This window comes from Nelumbo nucifera, chromosome 1, assembly GCF_055504915.1.
Source record: "Nelumbo nucifera cultivar China Antique chromosome 1, China Antique-T2T, whole genome shotgun sequence".
NCBI lineage: Eukaryota > Viridiplantae > Streptophyta > Magnoliopsida > Proteales > Nelumbonaceae > Nelumbo > Nelumbo nucifera.
This window is the reverse complement of record NC_142649.1, coordinates 176,005,517-176,014,976: the sequence shown is the minus strand read 5'-3', so window position 1 is coordinate 176,014,976 and position 9,460 is coordinate 176,005,517.

The following is a 9,460-nucleotide window of genomic DNA, read 5'->3' as shown; positions in this document are numbered from 1 at the left end:
AAAAATAAAAAATATAGAAAACACATAAAATGATAATTTTTTTTCAAAAAATATATGTTTCAGCCAAAGATTAGAATTAAAATAAAAGAAAACTTGCAGAAATAATCACAAAAAATTGAAAAAATAATAATAATCTTTTATTCATTATACATTTCAACTAAAACTGATATATCAAAGGACAAATTTCTTAAATTAGTAGCTAATTAACAAATTGTATCCTTATTGTTTAACTATTGCTTTGGCGTACCCCTAAGTTTTCTGACAATTGACTAACTCTGTCCTAACATCCATTAATGTTCCATCAAAATTCATACACATGTGACACCACGTACTTAACGTATAATTTTTTAAAACTCAATACTACCCTCATCCCTCTTCAACATTGTCTTCTTTGACAGCCACTCCACCGATAGCAACAACGACATCACCGTTGGTTCAACACTGAAAAAGAAAACTAAAAACAGAGTAAGGTTGTGCGTGTGTTAATCACCTGCGTCGTGGCCTCTCTCCCGCAATCAAACACATCAACTGATGTTTAAACCCTTCAGACGGCTTTTTTCAAAGAACTCAGCATACGAGTTCCACTTCCTTACGGATCATTTCTCATAACTTGGATGTCTCCGTTCGATGAATTGCACCCCAACAGGCCTTGTAACATGTGTTTGGTGACTGAAAACCGCTCTTCTCATTCTCATGCGCATGCTCTTCGTCGACTTGGTGTCTGTCTCCATAAATGAGTCAATTAGAGTAGATAAATCAGCATAGTTCAGCTTAGAATCAACAGAGTTCAACACTACCATGTCAACTTTGTCCCTTGAAAGGAACAAAAATTCGCTCCCTTCAAGGCTTCAAACTTCTCAAATGCACACAACTCAAGAAACTCAATGCCTCCTTTCAAACTATCAATTATATCTTAGAAGGACGGATTACTGACTTGAATCTTCTTGAATTTCTCCTCATGCTTAATTTGAAAGGAATACAAATGCAAATGTGCAGAGGAAGTTGCAGGTCAGTAATACAACAGGGGCATGAAATCGGTTTTAGCCGGAAGTTGCAGCAACACTTTCTTTGCTTCAGCTCAATCCACGTCTTTGCTTTTGTTGATGATTGCCTGCCAACTGGTTTTGGTTGGGTTGGTTCCACTAGCGACACATGCGGCACTTCTTGTAGGCGGTTTGGGCGCGTGATGCCACCGATGATTGCTTGTCGACTGGTTTTGGCGAGGCCGGTTCCACCAGCGACACAGGCGCCACTGCTTGTAGGGGGTTTGGGCGCATGATGCCTCTAATGTAACCGACCTAGCATTCCATCCTTCTTCTAGTGGTTCACAGCGTTCAGCTCTCGCAAGGCCTCTGATCCTTTTCTTTATCCGCCATCAAATCCGTATAGATCAAGGGATTTTCATTGTTGTTGTTTCATCCCTTTGCTTTCTCTGCCATCAACTTGACGGTGCTCATTGCTGCCAATGTTATAAAGGGGGTTAATGACGATGATAGACATGGAACAAGGAAGGAGTTGCCAATGTTTGAGGAAAGATGGATAGGATTTAATAGAAGGGTAAAAATTGACATTTCATCATAAAAATCTCAAAAAAAAGGCTATGACGGTGCTTCCCGGATCAGATGTCTGGTCTCACTCAACGCCATCTTCTACTATGTTCAATCACCATAATCCTCTCCTCTGCTCAATTGCTAGCATCAAGATCACACCAGGGTTGTTGATTTAAAGCTTGGAGAGAAGTTCTGTAACAACTTTGAGCAATGGTAAGAACGACATCATCGACTTGAGAGATCCCTAAACAGTGGCAGGGAGAATGGTTTCAACAACTTGTGGCGGCGACTTGAGAGAGCCCTAAACGGCGATTGAAAGAACAACGGGCAACAAAAATCTTGGTCGTTTTGAAGCTTGCTTCAACTGCAACCCTAACTGAAACAAGGGATAAGAAAACATCAAAAGAGAAAAAAATTTTGAACAGAGATAAAAATGGAAGGTCAATGGGTAATCGTCAAGCCAACTCCACCCTTACCCTAATGGGTCGAGCGGGCCCATCTTGACCCACTATTAGAATGGGTGGATATGGATGGGTGAATTCCGAAGTGGGTGAATGGGTGGGTTTCGAAGTGGGTGGGTCAAGTGGGTTGGGGTTAGAATTGCCAATCCTAACCAGAATTATTTCTTTTTGATAATATGCAACTACAGATCCTTCAAGGAATTTATATAAAAGGTTAATATGTACTGCTTGTTGGGGTCCTACCTAATAAACTGACTAATTAATTAAGGCATTAATATAATATAAATTGAAGATGTGTGGTTAATATCATCCAATAGAAACTCTTCCTAAGTATTTGATGATAGCTAGAAATACCTTTATACTACAATTTATTTATTTCCTTTGGTTCTAACCGGAAACACTATTAAAGTTAATGTTCAAATCATCGTTATTCTGGGATGATGTTTAACATCTTACTAGCGGAGGGGCCCCTACAACGCAGGGGCTCACTCATAAATTATCAAGCTTGAGCTCGATTCGAATTAGAGGCTTGAGCTTGAACTCGACTCGAGTAAAAAGCTTGAAAGTTCGAGCTTGGCTACCTTTGATTGTAGGTCTCCCTAGCAGTCAAGGTGCCGAACCGTGGTCTCCGTAGCAGCCAAGGTCTCCTTAGAAGTCGAGGTGCCGAGCCGAGGTCTCCCTAGCAGCCGAGGTGTCGAGCTGAAGTCTCCCTCAACTGCTTAAGTGTTCAGCTGAGGTTTCCCTAGAAGGCGAGGTGTTGAGCTTAGGTCTCCTTTAGTTGGCAAGGTGCCGAGCTAAGGTCTCCCTCAATTGTCGAGGTGCTAAGCTGAGGTCTCCCTCAGTGGCTGAGGTGCTGACCCGAGGTCTCCCTCAATGTCCGAGGTGTCAAGCTGAAATGGCACCCTATGTACACACTTGATCAGGCTCATGAAACCTTTGATTGCAAGTCTCCCTAGCAACCGAGGCACTAAGCCAAGGTGTCCCTCAATTCCCGAGGTGCCAAGCTGAGGACTCTCTTAGCTGCTGAAGTGTCGAGCTGATGTTTGCTTAACAGGCGTGGTGTTGAGCTGAGATCTCCCTTAGTTGATGAGGTGCCGAGATGAGGTCTCCTTAGTTGTCAAGAGATGCTGAGCTGAGGTCTCCCTTAGTGGCCGATGTGTCGTCGAGCTCGAGCTCGGCTTGAGTCAAAAGCTCGGAAGTTCGAGCTTGACTACCTTTTGATTGCAGGTCCCCTAGAAACCAAGATGCTAAGCCGAGGTCTTCCTCAATTGGAAGAGTGGCATTCTTATAATTTCTAAGAAAAAAAAGCAAACAAGAGAGAAAAAATCTTGTAATTTGTAAAGAAAAGAAACAAAAATTACTATTAGATTCAATTTCTTACATCCTGAGGCTTTCTTTTATACACATTCCAAATTAATATATTTATATTGATATTTCTATTTTTTTATATATGGCATAGGTGGGTAAAACTTTTTGAGACCGGATTTTCTGCGCCAAGGACTTAGTGTAAAACTCAATTACTTTCACATGTATTGCTCTTTACATTTTGACAAAGGAACACCTGCTACATAGTGATTGGTTAGTGCAGGAAATTAAAAAGAGTGCAAAAATCGGGGCTCCGTACTTAAAGAGGTTTTCAAGCTCAAATTGCATATGCTTTATCTAATAGCGTATATGACTGAAAGATTGACTCTTATTGCATGATCAGAAGCTATTTGCCAAAATAATTTAACACATAAGTTCACTTTGGTGCCCATTAGGAGTGCTTTCAAGTTACTGCTTTTGGCGTCCACCTGAAAAGCCTATAAACAATGTTTGATGAAAACTCCAGAGAGAACACAACGACTACTGTTCATCCACTTACATGGCTCTCAGTTGAAGCTTCTACCTCTTTATGAATTGGGCTCCGGTTTTGCTTTTGTCAAAATTTGAATGGGGTCGGCCCGAGAGCCCAAAACAGTGTAAAGTTGGGCTTTAAGCCCAGCCCATGAACAGGTGTAAGCTCAAGCAGTTCAAAAGTCTGAATCTTATCGGCTCTGAATTGGTTCTGGGTCTATATAAATGGTCAGAATGCGATCTAAGACGTCTTTTGACCCATTTATGGCCCATTAAACCTACTGCTTGGGCCATAATTCTCATTTTATTAAGGTGGGGGTATCAGGTATGTATGTGTTTACGCACATAATTCCCCTAACCTTGGTGAAGTCACGGCCCTTACCAATTGAACCAATTGGCACCTTCTAATTATGATAATATTTATGTGGACCAAATTAAAATTAAGGGTAGATATATAGAGCACATTTTAAAACTCTTCAAAGTTCAAACTCGTCCAACTGCTCAGACACAACAGAACCTGCCCGAGCCAGACAGGGACCAAATAGTATTGGGTTAAGCTCGGATTGGTTTTGAGTAAGTAAACTTGGGTCTTGGGCTTGACCATACCTGATACTAGGGGTGTCAATTGGATTGGATTTGGCCCAATCTGATTCAGTCTAATGTGGGTCCATTACAAATGGATCAGGTTCAATCCAATTATATGAATATTTTGAACCAGTTCAATTTAATGTCTGGAGTGTGCAATATGTTTAAATTTGTTTTAATTTAGATAAATTCTAACTCAAACCCACGCCATTGACACTTATATTCCTAACTTCTATTAGTGGACCAGAACCAGATATTTGGCTCAATCTCACCTAATATTCGGATGGACCAGGTCCAATCCAGTCCAATAAATACTTTGGATCATTAAGTCTGGACTGGTCCAATTCAGTATGTCTTGTTAGTCCATTCAATCCGTCCAAATTGATTTTGGTTTGGATAGGATCCAATCCAAAAATTAATCCATTCACACCCCTAGCTGACGCCTAGGGTAAGAATATATATACGATGATGATTGATGAATACTTGAATAGTAGTATTTCTAATAACCAAGTGGCTGAATAAGTGAATAGGCAATTCCCAATGCCCCAGCGAGGTCTTTCGAAGGTGAAACTTCAGGATGCATTCTCCCTCGGAAGCAGCCTAATTAGCTAGCTAGAACAACTCTTTTTGACTTTTCTTTTGCAAATTGGTAGTGGGTGGTTTGTTTTAAGTTGGTAGAGGCGTAGAAGAGCTACTCAAAGGGGTCAAAGTATTCCTTGTGGCCTATATGCATGAAAAGGACGGAGGTTTTAGTTTGTAGATGCGAGAGGATCAACACTCAAAAGCATCAACCTGCCTTTGAAGACGACTTCAATCCCTTATCATCTAACCATCCAAGTTACGTAGAGGAGGAACCACGCTAATATCCACGTCTTAATCAAACATCATTTATTTATAATTTTGCATCATAGCTGTACGACTATTGTTTTCAACTTTTAATAGTAAAGGGTAAGTTTTTTAAACCATTCTTATAATTTAGTTAATTGGCTAAGTGTAACTGTTTAAAAATTGACTGATGCTAATGTTAGTGTTCCTGACAATTGTCTAGTTCTATCCTTACATATGTGACATCACGTAACCATTTAAAATTTTTAAAACCCAATGCTACCCTCATCTCCTTCCTCTTCCAACCTTTCTCTATCTTCCTCCGCCAGTCTCCGTCAACACCAGATCACCATCGATTTTAAACCTTGCAAATCATGGCCCGACTCCAAACTCTCTTCGATCCAACAGCAGAAGCCATTGATGCGTAAGCAGCGCCATCGAAGAGATTGACGGCAGCGGAGTTCATGCCAATCTGGAACGAGATTTGACCTGCGTTCACTCCAATCTCAATAGTTTGCTTAAAATCCAACCGCTGAAGCCCGATGACAAAAGAATGGAGGTCATCCATTCAGATCTAATAGCTTCTTCAGACCATCCATATCTTCGGTGATAGCAGCTTTTTAAATCGTCCACATCAAAGATTCTAACAAACTGATAGCGCAGCTGCTACTTGAGGTTGTCACCGACTCGAAGTTGATCATGAATTCTTGTCTGCCCCAAAACACTGATGCTCGATATTTACTCTACCTTGAATTTGATGAAGATGAATTTGATTTATGATTCTTGAGTGAGCTCGAATCTAGAATGGACTCTATTTCTCTGATTAACTCTATGTTCTTCAATAAAAAAAAAGGTCATTTTTAGCGATTGGTTCAAGAACCCTAACTCAGAGATAGAGGCCTTGTTGTACAGGTACACTTAGTTTTTTTTGGAGTTTTTAGGGTTTATTTATGGTTCAGTTTTAACTAAAAATTTGGAGATTTTTGAAGGGAATCTACCAATCTGGTGTTTGAATCCGGGGAGGAATGGTGGTGAAAATGATGAAATGGAAGCCATGGCCGCCTCTGTTGCTGAAGTAATTTGAGGTGAAGCAGTTTTGTTAAGGATGGAGGGGTTTCAGGTTGGGAGAAGAAATAAAAAAAGGAGAAAAAGAAATATAGAGGAAAGAGAGAGGGAGAGATAAAAAAAGGTTAGAGGGCAAAGGGGTGTTAGACAGTTTTGTATGCCCTTAGTTCCAATCAGTTTTGATGTACTTTTGACATTTAGTATAAATAAATAAAGTACATGTTTGATTCATGTTGTGTGATATATTTCTGTATAAGACCCTTAAACTGGACACTTAATGAGACTCGTGTTAGTTTAGAACATTCACAGTCGTTGGATAAGTCTGGGGAGATTTATCCTACCAAGGCTGACACTGGTGTGCTGCCAAGTGTTGGGGTGGCTTGTCTAAGCCGCTAGGGTGAAACCCAAGGTACATGCAGTGTAGGATTAATTGAATCCTTGAATCGGACCAGATTTCCAGTATTGCCCTGGACCTTGGAGATTGATGGGCAAAACTGGAAAGTTACACCTGACCCCTAGACTCGATTATGATACTGCACTAGGTGTCGGATTGGGCTGCCTTTGATATGCCAATCAGTGAGATCCTTAGTGGGGGTCAAAACATGGGTATGTTGGAACAGCCTGAGAATTCATCTGAGTGGGTGATCATAGTGACAGGATTAGCCCCTTTGTCGGACAAAGGTAATGATCGGGGATGCACTCTCTCTGATGGAAACCAAACTGCCGGCAGTTGATTTCAATCGTTGGAATTTTGTTTTTGCAAAATTTATATATATACATATATGGTTTCAAAATGTCTGCAAATTGTTTTAATTCCCGGGATCCATGTGAGTAGAGAGAAACATTGTTCCTTGCAGCTGAGGGAGAGGTCCTCTCTTGTCGGGTAGTGTTTGAACATTATGGACTGAGAGGTTAAGTGTAAGACCATTGAGGGTAATACCTAATGGGCTAATCTTGCATCTGTCCACAGTCCTTGGGTTTTTATAAGATGGCTTGGCCCAGGGACCACTTACTGTAAGTGTTGGGCCCATAGAATCCATGTGATGGGCTCAAGGGGTTCACTGAGCTTTCTAGTTAATTTGGCTAGGCCTTGTAACAAAGGCTGGGTTGAACCCATGTGGCTGATATGTAGATCAATGCTTGGGTCCCACGCCATACAAAGAAGCCCAACTGTGCAACAGTTTGGAAACTTATTGAGCACTGATTACTTATTGGGCCTAAAGCCTATTTCGACCTGGGCTGATATGATCACCCACTTAAGGGGGCGTATCTGGGATTAGTGTTAGCTAAAGGATTAGGGCTCTAACCCTATCCACTCTTGGAGACCAAATTCAAATGTGATTTGAATCTAGTAACCTCCTGATAAGATTGGGAGTGGGTTGACCTAATCTGCAGATAGGATTAAGATTATCCCCTATCCAAATGCTGATTTGGATTGGGATAACTCCTAATAGGATTAGGAGGTTTCTTAATCACTAAGAAAGGAGGAAACCCTAATCTTGAATTACAAGAATTTGACCTAGGGTTTTGTAGTAACTACTTCTACAAGCTTGAGATAGGATCTCATCTTCTTAAGCTGAAAATCTGCATCCACGCCACTTTTAGCCTTAGGAACTCCTCCAACCGCCGCCACCTTACTGCTTGGTTCGAACTCCTCTGAAGGGACGATCAAGAAGCTGGTTCTTGAGATCAGTCTTTGTTGAAATACTGATTTGGTACGGTGCTCTAGGCCTCCAATGGATTCTTGCGAAGAGTTTGGTACGTAGGACGTACACTATTGGTTCTGCCCCACCGTCACTGTGTCATCTTTAACGGGAGCAGATCTTGGATCTTTTTTTGGGCGTGAACACCGACGTTGGGAGATCTTGATTCTCCGTATCAGGTATAACCCTTCCCTTGATCTTTGGTTCAGATCTGGTTTGGTTTGGTTCGAGTAGGTCCTTGAATAATTGATTCTAAAATAAGGGAATACGATTCCCAGTTGATTAAAGGGAGGAAAATTTTGAAATTCGCCCACCTGTTCCATTGTTTTCTTTGCGTCCATAAGATGGATTTCTCCCTCCTTTCAAGGGGGTGCTAGTGTTTAGTCACAACATCCAGAGGAAGGGGGTGATGAATAGTCCCCTTTTATTGGCTACGAGATTCAGAGAGGGCAAACTAAAAAGAACTTCAGAGAGACAACGATGGTCATCGTTGCTGCTATGCATGATTTCTTCAACTTGCAGGTCACCTCCTTGTATTGTTTCTTATCTTAACCCAGATGCTAGATTTGAGATTGGTTCGTTTTTCTCCTCAAGGCAGGTGGCTTATGCAGTGGAGGAGAAGGCAAGTGGCAATTTCTTCAATCATCGTTGCAAGCTCTCTCTTCTTTCTATTCTTTCCCCTTTGTTCGTCAACAGCGACGGTTTTGGCAATGTACCCAGAATGGAGATCATGAAGGAAGATTTGGAAAGCGTTGAGCAGATGGAAGACCTGATAGTAATGACGAACTAGGTAGAGAAGGAGAGAGAGAGAGAGAGAGAGGGGGGGGGGGAGACACAATGGTGGCGATAGTGACTTCATTGTGGAAGTGAAGAGAGAGAATGAGAGAGACAGAGGAGAGAGAACTGTTTGGATTTAACGGAAGGGTAAAATTGAATTTTCAGTCTTTCCATTAACCGTAATGGTAATTTTTTGAAACAATAGGGTAGTGTCAATAGTCAAATAGTAGGGGTATACTTAGTCAATTAGCTAAACTATAAGGGTAATTTAAGAAATTTATCCTTTTAAAAATTATAAAGATCCTTGTACTATGGGGCCTGTGACAAAGACCCCCTATACTTTGTTTAGAGACAAACACCACCTTGTACTATGACCGTGAAATCCACCGTTATAATATTTTTTAATCTCCATACTACCCTTACAGAAATGTTATTCATCTCCCCGACCTCACGACTGCAACGGTGGTATCCCTTTCTATGTGAGTGTTTTAATTCTTCCAGGCCCATCTGTTCACGACTGCTCTTGTGGTATATATGGTGATTCACAGGGTCTTTGCTCCGGTTCCAAGAATATCTGTAAGCCATGTGATGACCTACCGCCACCACTAGCTCTGCTGCTGCCGCCGCAGTCGAAAAAGACGAGCAAGGGTTTATTGGC